We start from the raw sequence: 19,829 nt of genomic DNA on the forward strand, positions 1-19,829 counted from the left end.
TCAGGGATAGGGAGGGAACTGTTTAGGAAGTTATTACCTGCTGTTCTGTATTTCAAATTTTACAATATATGGTTGGGCCCCAAATTAAGTCTCTTGTGTCTTATTTCCGGGAAAATGCATGCCGGTGATAGATACGGCCTCGAGTAATCGGCCTCAGGCGAGCTCTCTTCTGGGACTTGGGACATTTAACATCAATCTCAAGTTAGAGCACGTCCAAATTAGGTTTCAAAATTAATCGTTACTGCGTCCCAGGGTTACATGGGGGTGGTTGATATAATGTTCAAAGGAAGCCACCTTCATTAGAGCAGATATTTATGAAAGCTCTTAGAAGAGAAATGAGTAGAGCAACAGTTTGAGAGTTTGTGATCCATGTCCAGGAGGTGCTGCTCAGAACTCAAAGCTTTGCACCCTCTCTGGTTCTGAGCTGCTCTTGAGGCCAAGATGGCTCCTTAGGGGCTGCTGTCTATTTCAGCAATGCATCGTCTGCACCACGCAGCATTCCCTAGTGCTATGCATGCCCTGCTCTTCGCGACACACCCTTTGTGCTGGGTTTCTGTGGGGTCCTGCACACAGCAGTCTTTTCCCCTATTCAGCTAATAGACTTGGATGGCCCTTGTCTGCTGCCACGGCAGCTTGCAGAGACCATCGTGGGGAGTGACAGTCCCACTTATTGCACTTTGCAGAGCTGGGTGCTCCAACTGTCATACCAACAAGAGTGAGAAATTATGGGGGAAAGGAGTAAGGTAAAAAATGTGGCTATATGAATGTGACCCATACAAGTACTGTAAAATCTTGAATATAATGCGCATTGATGTATAATGCGCACCCTGATATTTTGAATTTTATCTTAATGAAAAAATGTATACTCCTATATATAATGCGCACCCCAACTTTGCCCATTGTACATGTATTTTATAATACCCATCATCATAGATAGGAAGGTGTCGTTAAATGTAGTCTATTCGATTGCAAGTCTATGGTATTCTGGCGCGTCGTATTTCCTGCCTTTTTGTATTGCCAGTTGATTGCATGTGAGCGTATGACTATAGAGTACGTGGCGATCAATTTCTCTCAATGAAACTGACTATTACCATATTTGCATATTTGAACTATTGATTTACTTACTCTTTTGAAAGTTTATATGATTGCTAGTCTATGGGAATAAAATTCAACTTCACATCCAGTGTCCATGTTTATAACTTATTTTCATAAATGTCAGCAATTAATTAACTATAAACTATTTCATACAACTAAGACATAAATTTCATATTACTTCATATTATTTATTGTTTTTAAATATTTTAAATCATTCTAGGAATCTCTGCCATTTCAGTTGATGTTGATTTCATGTTTACTGCTGTCTTAGCATGGCGTCGTCATAGCGGAGGTTCGTCGTCTTCTGACATAAAACTGCCAAAACAAAACTTTAAACAATAACCCCTATATATAATGCGCACCCCGACTTTGACCCCAAAAAACTCGGGGGAAAAAAGTGCACATTATATTCGCGATTAAATGGTAAGTCTTCTTGCAGGCTAGTTACAAGGTGCGATGCACAGCGGTAGGAAGGCAGAGATCCAGGGGAGGAGGAGAGCATCTCTAAAGGGACGTTATAATGCTACAGTTTAGTGTCACAGGGGCTCACTTCCCTCTCTCATCCAATTTCTTGCTGCTGTTCATAAAAATAGACCAAATACATTTTCAGATTTCACTTACTGGAGAAATAATATCTCTGATTCCTTAAGTGGGTGTGAGCCATAAAGGCACTAATGGGAATAGTTGAAGAAAGGTCATGCTCTCTTTCTCTTACATCTGCATGTTAATGAAACTCTGGACTATGGCCCTGGTGAAATCCACAGCAGTGACACCATCGAAAGAGCGAGGGGTTTTTTGAGGCTGTCCTTAGTGGCATGAGAAATCTGCTAAAAGTCTGACAGTGGGCAAGCCTGGTGGAGAAGGATGTTAGGAGTTGCGGCAGGATGCCTGAGCAGTGGGTATAAGAGGCAGTGGTAGGCATTGCCTTCCCAAAGTGCCAGGCATGGCCCCGCCCACACTCCACCCCCAGAACTCCAGGAGCTGTGGTAAAGCAATAGGTGTTCTGGGAGGTATGTTGCTGCCCCTGGGTTTCAGCCAGGCCGAAGCTGGGGCAGTGCACCCTCCCCATGCTCCAGGGTAGGGAGGCTGGGGCCACACACCACCCATGCTTCCCATGGTGCTCTGGGGCCATGGAAGTTCCTATGGGGGCTGGAGGCTTGGCCCTGCAGTGTGGGTGGGTGTGTTTTGGCTCCTGTGGGGGACTGGCCTTGCGCGGAATGGGTGGGGCTGGGGCGCCTGCCTCTATGTCCTATGTTTAACCATTGCCCATGGCAGGATGACTAGGGGAAACAGAAACAAAGGCAAGGTGGGAAAAACATCACCTGACATAGCCAGTCAAGACAAAGGGGGCAATGAAGACAAAGGAGGAAAGGCTAGGGACCTACATGGAGAAGCTCTGGAAAGTCTGGAGAAGGGACATGGAGCAGAATAGAAACCATGAAGGGATTAGATAAGCAGTCTGGTGTGTGTGTTTGTTCTATTAATGGGGGTGAGCACAGCAGGAATGTCACATCAAAGAAAATCAAGTCTGAAAAAAGAGTAAGGTTGTGTTAGTAAGGAGTGGAGGGGGGAAAGTGTTAAAGGGAATGGAGAATTTGAGGCTGACAATCACAAAAGTTTCCAAAGTTTACAACTGAACGTTGGCTTAATACAGCTTTGAAATCTTACTGTTTGGAGAAAAATGATGCTTTACCTTTACTTTTTAGTCATTTACATTTAACATAGCACTGACACGTGTTTGTGGTTTTGGAGTTTTGTTTTTTGTTGGTCTCTGATGCAGACATACACTGAAAGCAGTGCAGCACTCAGTACACAGCCACTCTGGGAGCTGAACCCTAGATAAATCCATCTTATGCTGAATAGAGAATAGGGATGTAAACAACTAGTCAACTATCCGATAAGTATAAGCTTATGCTTATTGGATAATCGTCTAGTCCCTCAACTAGTCGCTTCTCCCTCTCCCCGCTGTATGAGAGGCAGCAAGGTGTGGGGAGCAGCAGCTGGTTCTGGGGAGAGCTGGCTTAAAAGCCAGTTCCCCCAGCACTGTCTCTGCAGGAGGGTAGGGGAAGCAGAGAGGTAGCAGGGACTGGGCATGAGCTGAGAATCTGCTGATTCCTGGCTCATGTCCAGTCTCAGATGCTGTGCCTGTGCTTTTTAAATGTATTGAGAGTTTAATGACTCTTATCCTGGAACAGCCGATTCCCAGCTTGTGCTAGGTCCCCACTACTTGAATCAGCCTTAAGCTGTTGGCTCTTAATAAATTTAAAAGGTAGAGCCACAGCAGGGTTAGCTCCTGGGGCCAGGAGCTAACCCCGCTGCTGCTCCTCCACTTATCAAATAGTTGATTGAACTAAATTTAACATCCCTAATAGAGAAGAGAGAGATGTACAAACTGTTCCTCTCCCCACACCAGGTAACAATTATTTACACTGGGGTTATTAGTAAACAAAAGTGATAAGTATAAAAAGTAAGATCAAAAGCAGACAGAACAAAGTAGGTTACTAAGCAAAATAAAACCAAACACACAAGCTAAGATTAATACATTAAAGAAACTAGTTACATGTAATATCTCACCATAAAAGTTGTTCTGATAATCCTCAAAGACCAGACAAGCTTCCAGCCTGGGCCCAGTTCCTTACCTTTGTTCAGTCTTGTTGTTTCCAGCAGTTATCTGAGGTGAAGTCCCAGGTGAGAACCGATGTCCAGGATTACCTCACTCCCCACCCTTACATAGGATTTGCAAAAAGTGGGAGTTTCAGGTTGACCCCCTTTTCCTGCTCTCATGGAAACGTACAGAGTTGGATGGTGTCATGGTCACATGTCTCTGCAACACTGTCTCTGTCACAGGATAACCCACACATCCACAGGAAGGTTAAGCTCCATTGTCTCTTGCTAATGGTCATCACAGCCTTGAAATGTAATTAGTGGGAGTGACCCAAAGCAGCAAATTTGCAATTACAGTACACAGTTCAATATTCTTCACTTGATCTACAAAAATGACAACATGAATACAAATGGGATTCAATAAATTGCAACCTTTCCAATGACTTGTTACATGAGGCATCTTGCATAAAGCGTATCTGTTATGACGTTCATATCACAAGGCATTCCGTACGCTTTATAAAAATATGCTTGTCATAGTTGATAACTCTGGAACTCGTAACTCTGAGGTTCTACTGTGCCTGCAATATGAAACCTCTTCTATTGAAACTCTAAGCTGAATCCCCAATCCTGCAGTTTTCTAGGTGCAGGTGGGCTGCTGCACCCTCCCAGACTCCCATGACAGGAAATGGAGCTCTATCCTGGCACAGCACAGATGACCCGCTGCCACAGGCAATGAATTGATGCTGGAACCTAATTATTACTTTGCTCATCTGAAAATGTGATAGTTTTCAGATGCTTGTGGCCTCCCCTGCTTGTCAGTAAAAATGGATTCACTGAATACTATGGAGAAGTCTAATATTAAAGCTTCATTACTACTACTGGAGAATAGTGACTGGTACACTCTGAATTACAACAATAAATAATTCACTTTCAAAATAAATGAACAATGTGGATTTTGCTGATGCCATTTTTTTCTCTCTCATTTGTTCAGAGAATGTCTGATCTGTGAGTTGTTTCATAGAACCTGAGAGGAGCTGATTGCTCCTGACTCCACTTTCCCTCTTGGAAATTGACCAGGCTGGGCAGCGCCTTAGAGGGCTAAAACCTTCCTTACAAATGTGTAGAAATCTAGTAATTGTCAATGGAACCTTCCAAGCACTGACGCAAATTAGCAATTGTCTCCTGTAGTTAATTTTGGTAGAGAAAAACAGTCTTCCCTCTGAGTCATCAGATCAGTGCATAGATTAGTAACCCCTACATACTGGAGGAGTAATGGTGGGGAAAGCCATTTATTTGAAAAAGTATACGATCCTAGCTAGGTACAAGGGAGCAGGGCATTTAGGGAGACATTGACATTTCCTGTGTGCCATATCTGAATATCTCAGGGGAAGAGGATAGCAGCCTTGATCTGGGCACTGTGTTTGCGACAGGTTCTCTGACTGAATAGAGCAGTAAAGCTTTCCTTTGCTGACTGTACAGGGACTATTTTAAAAAACAACAAATAATCTAGTAGCACCTTCAAGACTAACAAAACATGTAGATGGTATCATGAGCTTTCGTGGGTTATCATCTAAAGAAGTGGGCTGTGCCCACGAAAGCTCATGATACCATCTGCATGTTTTGTTGGTCTTTAAGGTGCTACCAGACTATTCGTTGTTTTTTAAGTTTTTCCTGTTACAGACTAACTCAACTGCCCCCTGAAGCTTTTTTTTTTTTTTTTTTTTTTTTTTTTTTTTTTTTTTTACAGGGACTGTGTTTCAAGCCATTTCTGGATGTGTAAAATAAGATTTAGCCATCCTTGTTCCTAGTGAGTACCTTGCGCCTGACTTGACTAGTGCTCTACTCTGAGAGTAGGCCCCAAATCAGCCTGAGTAAAGATGGCAGCCTGAGTAAAGATGTCGATGATGTCTATGGTGTCTGAGTGCATGTTGCTGAAGGGGAATGTTTAAATTCTTCTAAAACCTACTTTACCTACTTTGTCAACTTTTGGTTTCCATTATGAATTTTTTTTAAAAAGGTTTTCCTCTGTTTTTGATAACAGACATCATCAAGTCAAGACTCCTCAGAGACACATTAGAGGAAAATAAGCAAATCTGCTCTAGTCCAGGCCCAAAGAAGTGAAATTTGTGCTCATCAGACTGATAGGAATGCCTGTTGCCAAGCCTAATGCAGGGAGATCATGCACAATCTTTCTCCTCCCCCCTCTGTCTTCCTTCAGTCTCTATTCCAGTCAGAGCCTCTCCTGAGAGAGATTGAATATCATGCCAAATTTCATAAGTATATACAGTGCTGCAAGTGGCATAAGTACTTGGCTGGATCAAAGTCGAAGACAGAAAAGAGAGGTCTAACTTAGCAAGACATCCCTTCCTTCTGGGTACCATATAAATTCTGGGGAGCATGAAGGGACATATTTGGCATCTACCATATGCAGATTCAACATAGAAACTCATTTGAGAGGATTATTTACTTGCATACACAAAGACATAGACATTCTGTTTGGGGAACTAGGATTGTGACTTACAAGTTCTTCAATGCAGAAATAAATAACTTGAAAATCTAATTTAACATTGGGCAGCAGGCTGCAGGCCATACTAGTTTTCGAGAACACTGAATTAGATTTATGATTCAATTTCTCCTGGACAACAACTAATGTTTAGACAACACAGGTAATGGCTAGTTTTAAAAGGCAGCATTATATTCATCTGTGTATCTAATCAACTCACTGTCAAGAGCATAACAGTCCTGCTTGACCTTCAACAACCTTCACTGTGACACTCAAACCAAATGTTCCAGACAGTCACTTCTTCAGTGATGGGCAGAATGTAATGAGATGAGAATGCTTGGTTGTGATTTGCAGATGAAATCTCTTGTTCAGAGAACTTGACCCAGATTCTCCCCTGCCTTAGGGCTCCTTTGCACTGCAAGGCATATTAAATTTGCATGGCTCTCCCCCCGCCCCCTCCCAGCTTCTTGATCAATGGCTAGTATTGAGGGTACAATATGGAGGAACAGGCACATCCAGGCCCCCTCAAAAATTCCTGTTTTCCTTAACAGCCTTTTGGTAACTGCCCTGGTGCACAATAAGCTCAAGTTTGGGAGTGTAGAGATGACTTAATGCCACTCTGCACCCCAAGCCCCTCTGAAGTTGCTCAGTGAAATTCCCTCGCCACATATAAAGATCTGGACCTTTGTAACTCTTCTAATGTCAAGGTTGACAGGGTCACACCGCATCAGAACAGACTGTACTCATTTCCCATCCCTGGGATAGTTTGTAACAATCAAGCCCTTCCAAACGAGGGTCCAGTACTGTCATCTTGAAAACAGCAACTCTTCAATTGTGCACTTCGCCCAAACCAAGGCGGAGTTTGTTCTGAGAAGCGGGAGGGTCTGTGTGCTAGGTGGAAGACCCTGCTGGCTGTGCTCTTGGTGGAGGAGAAGGGGCTGATATTCTCACCTTTGGATTCTGTCCATTGCAGTTTGTTGGCTGCTGCTGAGACCATCCATAGCCCCGGCCAGTTGTTTGGACAATAAGAAATCAACATGTGGACTCAGTCCAGTTCCTGGTAGACAGGCGCTCATATGCAGAAATCAACATATTCAGCAGATTTGCACCCATTGGCACCCTCACTTGCAGTCTCAGCTGTGAGGCCCATGAACTGAATGTGAATGAAATGCCCTGACTTCCCCAGAGGTAGTGCTCTCAGGTCAGGATTATGATGAATCAGCAGGAGGCAGAGTGAGGCAGCTAACCTGGTTGCTGCCTTGTTGTACCTGTTCTGTGTATGAATATTTACTAGTAAGCTGTATCCAGTTTCCTTCCTCTAGCACTCTGTTAAAAGGCATGTGTGTAATTTACCCTCTCATTCTGCCACATCTGTACATCCTGTTCAGACTTAGGGTGGTAGATCTACACTGCCAGCTTGCCATATGTAGTTGCCCTCACCCCCTTACCATCCACACTCAAAGCCCTTAAATTCCTGTGTGGATGTAAGATATGGGGCTTGTACCACACTGCAGTGTGAATGCTCTGAGGTGGGCTTGATTAACATATGCCAGCCTTCGTGGGAGTCCGGTATAGTCTGCAGTATAGAAAACACCCTTAATCTTCTCTGCATCCTTTTCCTGAAATGCTGCAGTGTGTTGTTCCAAAGTTCATGTAGGTCAGGAAGGGGATTAGTTACCCTCTGCCTTATAAGGTGTCTTGTGACTGTGTAGCTTTGGTTCAGCGCTCTTACCCCACCAGCAGCCCACAAGCCTGAACCTGGCATATTCTGTACAAATATTATGACAGTAGGGTGTGAATAGAGGGGCTCCTAGTATCACATGGACAGATGAGGATTCCCGTGTTGCTTTTTCTGTCCCATCAATCTGAAATTCTCTCACATCTTTTAAGATACTGACTCATTCCTCTCTTCAGCCATTGACTTGCGCTAAGTAATTTTACCTGTTGGATACTCTAAGGAAACAAATCGTACTGAAGTGTGTTCACAAACAGCCTGTTTGCTAATTTATTTATTTATTTTTATTTATTTTAGTCCAGCATTAGGAACAATTTACCAAACCCTTCAAACTTTCTGAAAAGACTGACTCATGCTAGTGACTTAGAAGGATTACGCAATGGCTTGAGACAGCCGCATGCACCAAATGTCTTTCCCCTGCATTCCCTCCTTCCCTTATTCAGCCTTGATCATTTTCTCTGAAATTATTCAGAGGATGCTATAGTTAGCATATTTCACATAGAACTGAAGACTCAATTAACTCATTCACTATAATTACAGAAAAGTAACACATCTGAAAATAAATGGCCCAGAGATGTTTTTTTATGTGTGGTATGATACAAAACAAGTGGGTGGACAGTCAGACAGAGCTGTGGCTATGGAGCCAGAGCTGCAAATGGTGTAAATCCACAGTGCTCCTTTGGAGTTACACTGACTTGCGTCAGCTATGCATCTGCAGTGCAGTTGTGATAAGGGTGTAAAAATGATAATTATAGATAATATCAGAGGAAGCTTCTTCTGGCAAGGAGTTCTACAGCTAGAGTCCTGCCAAAGCAAATACTGCCTCCCAGCCTAGTAATCTGAACTTTGGGTCTCTAGTTGCACTGTCCATGAATAGCTTGGAGGGACATGAGTAGTGATGATGATGTCAGGTAAATAGCCCTGATCTGTTAAAGCAAACTATGGAGCGTGGTAAATTGTTCCTGATGCTAAACTAAGAAAACAAAGGTTTAAAAAAACTAGTCTTAAGCCTGATCTATACTACACAGGACTTTGCCACAAAAGCTGAGCCAGTATAGCTATACTGGGGGAAAACAAAACACTTTTATCAGTATAGTTTATACTAATCCCCTGAATGAAATAAGCTATATTGGCAAAAGCACTGTCTTGCCAATATAACTGTGTCTACATTAGGTCTTTTGCTGTTATAAAAATGACATTATTATACCAGAAAAAATTACTAGTGTAAACTAGGCTTAACTCTGTCAGTCCTTTAAGGCAGCCTTTTAGTGTGAATCACGTTTTACCATAGAGCTGGTCTCATTGATGCATTATCTCTGAATTGTGATTTCATAGGTGACCTCTCTTCCCATAAAATCCCTACAGCAACTGTTTAAATGAAGGGATAACACCAGGAAAGAGTTTGACTGCATTAAAAGAAACTAAAAATACATCTGTCTCCTGAAAATAAGGAGAACTGGATCTGGTGACCAGTCAGCTTTCCATGGGCCTTCAGCAAATCAGTGAGGGCTCCCTTCAGATCTGACAAGGTTGAGAGTTGGAGAAATAAAGAAGCATTTCAAATCTACATTAGCTCTCATTCTGTTCTGCACTAGCAGAATCAAAGCAGATCTGTGGGGGCTTACTACGAAGTGTGGTACATGCTTCTAAAATTTAGAAATACAGATTGAAAAGGAACCCATAGCCATTTGCTTGCTGCCATTTGAGAAAGTAAAACATTAAATCCATGTATTTACACTGGCCCTTTTGTATGCATTTTGTTTATTTCCCATCCTTCTAAAAGTCAAAAAACTGTGCAATAGCTGTTGCATCTATACAGCATTCTTGTCATTGCACTGCAGTATATATTATTCAGCATTCTCATAAGGCATGGCTTTGTCTCCTTTATGACACTTCCACCTATTTTTCTCTTTCCCTTTAGTTTCTTTACTGCCTTCAGCTGATGACAGCTCTGCAAGTGGCTTACTCTAATCTGTGTGTGAACAGATTAAAGTGAACCAGGACTTTATAGAAGATGGAGCACCAGAGAAGAGCTATGTCAACAATCACACTGTTCACCAATTTTTCAGACTTGGTGGAGCATCCATTGCTTTGAAAATAAGTTGTTTGGGACTATTGATATTTAAAAACCCAACAGTTCTGCTTGTATGTATGTGACGGCGCGATGGGGTTCCCCCGTCTCCTGCACCCCGAAATGGCACAAACAGACTGCACCAGCCGGTGGACTAGAGGAAGTTTATTGCCTCTCCAGGATACAGCACAGCATAGATGTAATCTGGTCCCAGAGCTGGGCTAGGATGCCTCAGGCCCCCTTGAGATGGGGGAGACTGGGCCCCTATACTCCAGCCCCTTCCCCTAAGCTCTCCTCCATGCTCTCAGACAGCCAGCAACCAACTAACTAACTTCCAGCCCTGCCCCCCAGCCAGGGCAGCATTCCCCCTTCCTTTGTTCCTCTCCATGGGGGGTGTCTGGCCACTGATTTGCATAGTGACTCATCCTGTTTTGCTGGGTCGTGGTACCCACGGCAGCCAGTGGGGGTTCCCCCAGAGCCAGCAGCATAGAAACCAGCCAGGTACCCCCACTATGTCACAGTTCTCCCCCCTCCGAGAGCGAACTGAGCAGGGTCACTCCGCTCGTGACCTAGGGAAGTTCGGGTCCTCTGCGTGGGAACCCGCCTGGGGACATGGGTGCTCCCCTTGACTCGGGCCGGCCGCGGCGAGGCCCCACATGAGCTGGCTTCCCTCTGTCCACTCGCTGCCCCGCTCCAGGGTGACTGGCACAGGCCTGTCCTCGGGGGTCACACCCACCCTTCCGCTGGCCTTGATCTCTGGCCAGGGTCTCTCGGGCCGGGGCCATGAGCCCAGCGAGCCTTCTCTGGACAGCCAGGGCGGCTTCCATCCCCGATGCTCCATCCAGGGAGGACTTCCCCTCCCATAACTCTCTCAGCAAACCCAGAGGGTCCTCTATCTGGGGTAGAGACCCCCAAGCCGCTTTCCTACTGTCTTGGGCCTTCCCGCCCCTCTGGCAGGAGTCACAGGACCGGCAGTACCGCTGCACGGCTGTAAAGATTCCTGGCCAATAGAAGTGCTGGAGCAGCCTCAGCCGGGTGCTCCGGATCCCCCGGTGGCCCCCAACGGGGATGTCGTGGGCCAAATACAGCAGCTTGAGGCGATACTTTCGGGGGACGACCAGCTGCCGCTGGACCCCCCATGCCCTCGCCTTCCTGGGGGGAAGCCATTCACGGAACAGGAGTCCACGCTCCCGCAGGAATCTCTCCTGGCCACCTCTCCCCCGGGGCTGAGCTACACGGAGGCCAGTCTGGTCCCTCAGCCTCTGCAAGGAGGGGTCTGCCTGCACCTCAGCCTGGAATTCAGCTGCTGAGGCAGGGATCGGGACCTGTTCCCCACCTTTGCCTAGGTCCGGAGTCCCAGCCTGGCTGGACCCCGTGTCCACTGGGATGGGACCCTGAGGACGCTGCCAGGAGTCCTTCCCTGGACCCACGTTGTCAGCCCCCCGCTGGCTCTGGCTCCGGGTAGTGACTAGAGCCCGCTGGGATTCATGGAGCCACTCCTCTAGGTCATTCCCCATCAGCACCTCGGTGGGCAAGTGCGGGTGCACGCCCACTTCCTTGAGGCCCTCCTTGGCCCCCCATTTCAGATGCACCCGGGCTACAGGCACCTTAAACGGGGACCCATCTATGCCCTTCAGGGTCAGCTGCGTGTGGGGTAGTATCCGGTCTGGGGCCACTATGTCAGATCGGGCCAGAGTCACCTCCGCCCCCGTGTCCCAGAAGCCCGTCACCTTCCTACCATCCACCTCAAGGGGTATGAGGCACTCGCTCCGCAGGGGCCGTCCTGCCCCCACCCGGTACACAGAGAAATCCGCCTCCTGAGAATCAGACCTCCCAGGGGAGGTGCACTGAGCATCCTTCCCCTCTCTCTGAGCTGAGGTTTGCCGGCCAGCCCCTGCCTCTGGGGCAGCCTGCCCTTCCTCCCGCCCCAGCCAGTTAACCCTGGAAAGTCCCCGGTCCTGGGACCTGGTGCACTGAGCCCTCTTGTGGCCTTTTTGCCCACAGCGCTGGCAAGTTAGGCTTTGGGCTGTCTCTGTCCAGGGCCTGGCTGGTTCTCTGGGGCGCAGACGATCTGTTCCTTGGTCTCGCCCCGTAGTTGACTCCCTCTGTCGCTCAGCCGAGATCCGGTCTCTGCGCGGTTCCCTTTCTCTCCGGGACTCCCGTTCACACCCGGACCGGCTCTCCGTGAACTCATCCGCCAGTCTCCCGGCCTCCTGGGGGTTCTCTGGTCTCCGGTCCTTGAGCCACAGCCTCAGTTTGGGTGGGCACACTTCATAGAACTGCTCCATCATGACCAGCTTGAGCAGCTCCTCTGCGGTCTGGGCTCCGACTCCCGAGACCCACTTGCGGCCGTATTGCGCCAGGCGGGAGGCCAGATCCACATAGGTCTCCCGTGGCCCTTTCTGTACCCCCCGGAACTTCTTCCTGTACATCTCGGGGGTCAGCCCGAACTTGTGCAGCAGGGCCTCCTTGACTCGGTTATAATCCCCTGGCTGTAGGTCCTCCAGCTGACTGAGCACTCCGGCCGCCTCCTGGTTCAGTGCAGGGATGAGCTCCTGCAGCCAGTCAGCCGGGGGGACCCGTTGCAGTCCACAGGCCCTCTCAAAGGCACTGAGGAACCCGTCTATGTCACCCATGTCCTTCAATTGGGCCACCATGAGCCTCTCCAAGCGTCTGGCAGTCCTGGGACCTTGGGGCCCATCTGCACTTGGCGCAGCCGGTGCCCCGCCAGTTCTCCGCTCTGCCATGGCCAGCTCATGCTGTCGCTGCCTCTCTCGATCTTGGCGCTCCTTCTCTCGGTCCTGGCGGTCCCTCTCTCGGTCCTCTACTTCCAATTCCTTGATCCGCAGCTGGATCTCCAGCCGCCGCAGCTCCGCTGGGCTGGCCCCTGCCCTAGATGGGCTATTACTTGCAGGCCTCCCGGGAGACGCTGTCTCATCTCTCCGATGGGTTCCAGCGCTCCTCCCCCTCTCTGAGCCTGACACACTCTCAGGGGAGGTCTGGCTGCTTCCCCTGGGGACAAGATCCTGGCCCTGTGGCTGGTCATTCTCTTTTGCTGGGCAATCAGCTGGGCCTTGGTTGCTTTCTGCACAGGCAAGCCCCTCTCTCTACACAGCCCCACCAGCTCTGCCTTCAAGAGTTGGGCGTAGGCCATCTGCCCGCTGGGCCCCTCGGTGCAGACTCACCAGTCTAGTGCTGCAGCGCCCCACGATTCCCAGGAACCACTTCGCTCTGTCTCCAGCACGCCTGGCTCCAGGGCTCTTGCTTCTACTGCGCCTTGTCGCTCGCCGCTGGAAGCTCCATCCACGGGGTGCAGTGCATCCCACCCCTGACACCAGTGTGACGGCGCGATGGGGTTCCCCTGTCTCCTGCACCCCGAAATGGCACAAACAGACTGCACCAGCCGGTGGACTAGAGGAAGTTTATTGCCTCTCCAGGATACAGCACAGCATAGATGTAATCTGGTCCCAGAGCTGGGCTAGGATGCCTCAGGCCCCCTTGAGATGGGGGAGACTGGGCCCCTATACTCCAGCCCCTTCCCCTAGGCTCTCCTCCATGCTCTCAGCCAGCCAGCAACCAACTAACTAACTTCCAGCCCTGCCCCCCAGCCAGGGCAGCATTCCCCCTTCCTTTGTTCCTCTCCATGGGGGGTGTCTGGCCACTGGTTTGCATAGTGACTCATCCTGTTTTGCTGGGTCGTGGTACCCACGGCAGCCAGTGGGGGTTCCCCCAGAGCCAGCAGCATAGAAACCAGCCAGGTACCCCCACTATGTCACAATGTATAAATATAAATTCTGATCGTTACCTGTTCTTGCTTCTAGCCCTCAGGGCAAGTCTACGATATGGCGCTCTAGCGAGTCTGGTGAAGATGTGCTATACTGATGGGATAACATCTCCTGCCTGTGTGGACAGTGCTTATGTCAATGCAATTTGTGTCACAGTGGGGGAAGGGGGGGTTTCATGCCCCTGAGCAGTGCAAAGTACATCAACTAAACAGTAGTGTAGATCAGCCCTGACAGTTTTTTGGAAAATAAAATGAAAATGTACATTTTCATTTGAATCATTGCTCTGGGATGGGGCTGGAGATGAGGAGTTCAGTATGTAAATTAAGGCTCTTATGTAAATTAAGTTGTCAAGAGATAAGAGGGAAGATCCTTTCATGGATTGAGAACTAATTAAAAGACAGGAAACAAAGAGTAGGAATAAATGGTAAATTTTCACAATGGAGAGGGGTAACTAGTGGTGTTCCCCAAGGGTCAGCCCTAGGACCAATCCAATTCATCTTATTCATAAATGATCTGGAGAAAGGGGTAAACAGTGAGGTGGCAAAGTTTGCAGAGGATACTAAACTGCTCAAGGTAGTTAAGACCAAAACAGACTGTGAAGAACCTCTAAAAGATCTCACAAAGCTAAGTGACTGGGCAACAAAATGGCAAATGAAATTGAATGTGGATAAATGTAAAGTAATGCACCTTGGAAAAAATAACCCCAACTATACATACAATATGGGGGGGGGGGGGGCTAATTTAGCTACAACTAATCAGGAAAGAGACCTTGGAGTTATCATGGATAGTTCTCTGAAGACATCTACGCAGTGTGCAGTGGCAGTCAAAAAAACAAACGGGATGTTAGGAATCATTAAAAAAGGGATAGAGAATAAGACAGAGAATATCTTATTGCCCTTATATAAATCCATGGTATGCCCATATCTTGAATACTGAGTACAGATGTGGTCTCCTGATCTCAAAGAAGATATATTGGCATTAGAAAAGGTTCAGAGAAGGGCAACTAAAATGATTAGGGGTTTGGAACAGGTCCCATATAAGGAGAGATTAGAGAGACTAGGACTTTTCACCTTGGAAAAGAGGAGACTAAGGGGGGATATGATAGAGGTATATAAAATCATGAGTAGTATGGAGAAAGTGAATAAGGAAAAGTTATTTACTTGTTCCCATGAGATAAGAACTTGGGGCAACCAAATGAAATTAATGGGCAGCAGGTTTAAAACAAAAGGAAGTTCTTCTTCATACAGTGCATAGTCAATCTGTGGAACTCCTTGCCTGAGGAGTTTGTGAAGGCTAGGACTATAATAGGGTTTAAAAGAGAACTAGATACATTCACGGAGGTTAAGTCCATTCATGGCTATTATCCAGTATGGGTAGGAATAGTGCCCCTGGCTTCTCTTTGTCAGAGGGTAGAGATGGATGGCAGGAGAGAGATCGCTTGATCATTACCTATTTGGTTCACTTCCTCTGGAACATCTGGCATTGGCCACTGTCATCAGACAGGATACTGGGCTGGATGGACCTTTGGTCTGACCCAGTATGGCATTTTTATGTTCTTATGCAGGCTGCCCTGGGGAGAGAGAACTGCTCCGGCCCTCCCTCATGCAGCAGCATGGGGCCAGGTGAAAAGCACCTCTCCCTGGCCACTGTGGCTCCAGCAAGTACAGTCAGGGGAAGGGGTGCATGTGCCCTACCTGGGCCAGGGCCAGGTTTGCTGCCCCCTGTGCTTCTCAGCCAGAGTGAGGAATGCAGCAAACTGTGCACTCTCTCCTCACTCCCCGACAAAGGGAACAGCCAGCAGTGTTCCCATACTAATCGGGGTGGGAGGGACTAAACTATGAGCATTTATAAGGCAGAAATGCTGCGGTGCTACACCAATAGTCCAGCACAGAATTGTCTCCTATGTGGAGACAATGGATTTGTGGAGGTTCTGGCAGTACTACTGGCTCAAGTTAATTCCAGTCAGCTGTCACTGAGACAGTGGTGGGATGTAGGGAAACGGCAAATACAACTGTTTGTGGTAAGCTGGATGTGCTCTTCACAAATCTGCTTCACTCGGATCATGGAAGGTCTGGAAAGGGGATCATGGAACTTGACAAAACCCTAAGTAGGGAGAATAGTAGAAGGCTATACCAGACCTTATAAGAGAAGAATCAACTTCGGGGAAAGCTGTTGCAGAAGAGCTACCAAAGGCTCTGCATAGGGCCCCTTTTACCAAACTGAAAGATTTGGGTTCTTGACTGGTTTGGAAAGCCTGGAACCCAAAGCATCAAAACCTGAGTAATGGACAAGAGCAAGAGTGGTTCTCCAGAAGTTACGAAAGCTGCCTGTGCTGATTCAGGACTATGAGATGCTGGCAACAGAGGAGCTGCACCCAACATTATCCTGCCCAGTTCGTAATTCCCATCTAAATTATCAATTGTTTTTCTTCATCTACACAATCACAAAGCCTCTGACGGTGAAGGTTGGTCCAGTATGTTCTCTAAATAGGTTTTGGACATAATTGGTAATGACTTCTATTATGTATTCCTGGAACACATTCAGGAAAAAGAGCTGCCGCTCCGTTGCTGCCTGAGAAAGGAGAGCTCTAATTTAAGGAACTGGAGACCTAACCTTCATTTTGCTGCAATTACAAGATATTCTTGAAAACTCTGCCAAATTATTAAAGCAAAAAAAGAAGTACATGGATTCAGCATCACAGTGTGATCTTTCTTACTGCATTGGGCATCCAATTTTAGGGAAATTCTTTATAATCAAATATGATTTAACATGGTTAGCAGGCTTCTTACTATTATGCTCATTTGTGTGCATCTGGGAAAAAAGCTCTTACTGGGAATGGTCAGAGACATGTTTAGAATTCTGCTTCGTTTTGGACCCAGGCCAGTTTTTCCCCTCTTGCGTGACATTACTGTCTCACAATGAAGGTAGCTGTTTTAAAAATTGATAAAGGTCTTGGCCTGTGTCTCCCTGTTAAAAGATGGGCTGTCTGGCAAGCTGTGCTCATGAACTGGCTCTCTAATGCATTTGTTGACAAGGCTCCTGGATGAATAGTCTGTGCCAGGAGTGCCTACTGCCGATTGAGCTATCTGCTTGGCAGTGGAATGATGACACTTTTTCTTTTTTCTTTTTCATTTCCACAGAGTGATCTGCAGGCTCTTGGCAAACAGGCCCAGAGGTAGCCTATTCAGTCTGCCCAACCTGGGCTAAAAATGATACTTTTAAGGAGGTTCTTGGCAGGGTGGTGGTGTTCCATCTATTCCCCATAGCAATGGCTGGGGGTGTTCTATGAGTGTGATTAGCTTATGACTGAAAACTGGGAAGAGCCATGGGGAAAATGAAGATGGATTACAGAACTACTGCTGACTTATGCTTAGGCTCTTTCAGAGGATAAGCTTTAGGTTAGCTGCTCATCATTTGACTGCTTCCGTGTGGGGGCACAGTTTAGTGCATATAGACATCCTTCGGGGGGTTGCTGGGACAGACCCAAAAATACATTACTCTTTTTGTAATGTTTACTAGAAGATTGACCCCCTTCCTCCCCACTGGGGCTGGTCCAGGGTGGAGAGGAAGGGGGTACATAGGCCTCCTGTTAGCCTCTCCCCAGGACTGGCCTGTGGTGGAGGTCATATAGACCACCCACCAGCTTCTTCCTAGGTTGAGGAAGGTGCTACCTGGATGGTGACAGGGACTCCCCTGGGCACCTGGGGCTCCACTGCTCTACTGAGGGCAGCTGCCCAGGGCTAGCAGGAGTGGCAGGGGCTGTACTGCATGTTCAGGTGTCCCTATGCACCCCTGTGGGCTTGTATGCCCACGGCTGCTGAGATTATTGCAGATCTTCTCCCTGCTCCCTCCGGTCTGTGCTGCTGTTGACCAGCAGAGGACTCCCTGCTGCCAGACTGGCTGCAGAGAGGAGCCCACAGCCTCTGCAGCTCACTGCCAGCCCCAGGGAAGCCCTGGAGTCCAGGTAAGCTGCAGGGAGAGGAGAGAGAAGCCCCAGGCCCTGGCAGAAGCTGGGAGGAGTCCTCAGTTGTGTAGGGCCCCTTAATTTGTAAAAATGGCCCTGCACTGTGGGGGCCAGCACAGGGAGGGGGGAGAACCCTGTCCAGCACCAACACAAGAACCTTACCCATAGCCAGTGGCCAGCAACATTCAAAGCCACTCTCCCAGACAGCCCCTATATGGCCACCTCCCTGTTCTCAGTCTGCAGTATGATTATCCCTCCTACAAGCCTCCTCTCTTTCTATATTATGGAAAACCATACCATTCCTGGCAGATCCCGTGTTCCTGGCACAACAAAACCCTGACCTTGCTTTAAGTTCGGGTAAGAGGAAGCTGCATACCAAATGAGGTGATCCTAACTCTTACTATTTAGATGGAAGCTTCAGGGGGTGGCCAAGTTAGTCTGTACAGGATAAACTTAAAAAACAACAAATAGTCTGATAGCACTTTATAGACTAACAAAACATGTAGATGGTATCAGGAGCTTTCGTGGGCACAGCCCACTTCTTCAGATGACTAGTTTGTGCCCACGAAAGCTCATGATACCATCTACATGTTTTATTAGTCTATAAAGTGCTACCAGACCATTTGTTGTTGTTTAAGTTTAGTTGGATGGAGTTCTTGAACAAATGGACTTACAGACAGACACACATTTCTAAAATATATAGATGGATTACAGTACTGATTAAAATCCACTTCCCCTGGGTTTGACATTGGCTAAAGAAAGACATGAGTCCGTTGATCTGGTTACTAGAGCAGCAGCATTTCACCTGCAGTCTGCTGTGTTGCTGTATTTACACTCACCTTTTGTCTTTTCTTTCCTCTGTCTTGCTGGGGAGATGGGTTCTGATTTAGACACATTTATTTCAGCTGGATAACTGGGGGTGGGATAGCAGGAATTTGCACCATTTAAAATAGAATCTTGTAAATGCCTGGAAATCATTGAAATGTGCTGCAGCTGAAAAGAGACCCTACCGCAGCCCATGGCATTCAGAAGAGCATTGAGTTTTTTTTATTCTCTTCTCTTGCCTTCTGCGGTTTCCTCCCCTAGAGTTTGTGTTGCTATTTTTAATCACACTGCGTTAGCAAAGCTATCTCACGTGAACAACTTTGATCTTTTGGAAGTCTGGAGGAAATCAGACAGGGATCAGAACATTGTTTTTTCTGGATAAACTCCTCAGTGGGCCATTTAGTTTTTCCAACACATTTTCAAGGGGAATATTTTAGCAGAGAGAGGATGCTGTTTTTCCTTCATTGGCTCAGTCCTCCTCCATGGACAAGGTTCATGTGGAACACTGAAATGGAAGTGACTAGGGCACTAGCCAGGAACTCATGTTAATTTCTAGCTCTGCCACAGACTTCCTGTGCCCCCTTCAGCAAGTCACTGAGGCCCATATTCTCAATGAGAGAGGCACCTAACTCTCATTGATTTGAATGGGAATTAACCATTAAATATCTTAGAGGCTCTGGGGCTTAGTCTCTCTGTGCCTCAGTTCCTCACCTGTAAAATGGGACAGTAGCACTTCCTGACCTTGCAGTGGGGTTATGAGGATCGGAGAAGCCAACAGCCTCCATTGGCCTTGGGCAAGGTGAGGCAAGGCCCCGCTCTGTGCTCCTGGAAGGGTTGGGGCCTTGGATAGGAGAGGCGGAGCTGTTGGCAGTCAGCCCTCTATGCCACATGGAGTGTGGCATGCCCGCCAGGCCTTCAGAACTGTGCTCTGGAAGCAACTTAAAGGGCCCAGGGTCCTTTGAATCTCTGGGCCCTGGAGCAACTGCCTTGTTTCCCCTCTCCCCTCTGTTTTAAATATATAAAAGACTGAGGTGCTCAGATACTATGGTAATTGGAGTGTACGTGTATCAGTGAAAGGGAAAGAAACAGTTTTGCGGCAGTATAATATTACAGCATTAACCATTGTTTAAAGATTTCCTTACTACCTGTGAAATTCTGTCTCCTGTCTGTAGAAAGCTGTGTAAAATCACCTTTACCGGCACCCTGAACTGCACTGGGAGGGAGAAAGCACATAATCTCGACCAGAA

At 47.3% G+C, this 19,829-nt stretch overlaps 1 long non-coding RNA gene across 1 annotated transcript in view; it reads right to left on the minus strand.

Annotated features, from left to right (window-relative positions):
• Positions 1-1,268: 1,268 nt before the first annotated feature.
• Positions 1,269-19,829, minus strand: part of LOC112543911 (uncharacterized) — a 28,557-nt gene continuing 9,996 nt past the window's right edge. Inside the window, exons 2-3 of the long non-coding RNA XR_012901992.1 lie at positions 3,735-4,083; positions 1,269-1,410 (exon numbers count right to left, since the gene is read on the minus strand). This is a non-coding gene — a long non-coding RNA (uncharacterized LOC112543911). The remainder of the gene's footprint in view (positions 1,411-3,734; positions 4,084-19,829) is intronic.

Source organism: Pelodiscus sinensis, chromosome 2, assembly GCF_052426305.1.
Source record: "Pelodiscus sinensis isolate ZL-2025 chromosome 2, ASM5242630v1, whole genome shotgun sequence".
In the NCBI taxonomy this organism is placed as follows: Eukaryota; Metazoa; Chordata; order Testudines; family Trionychidae; genus Pelodiscus; species Pelodiscus sinensis.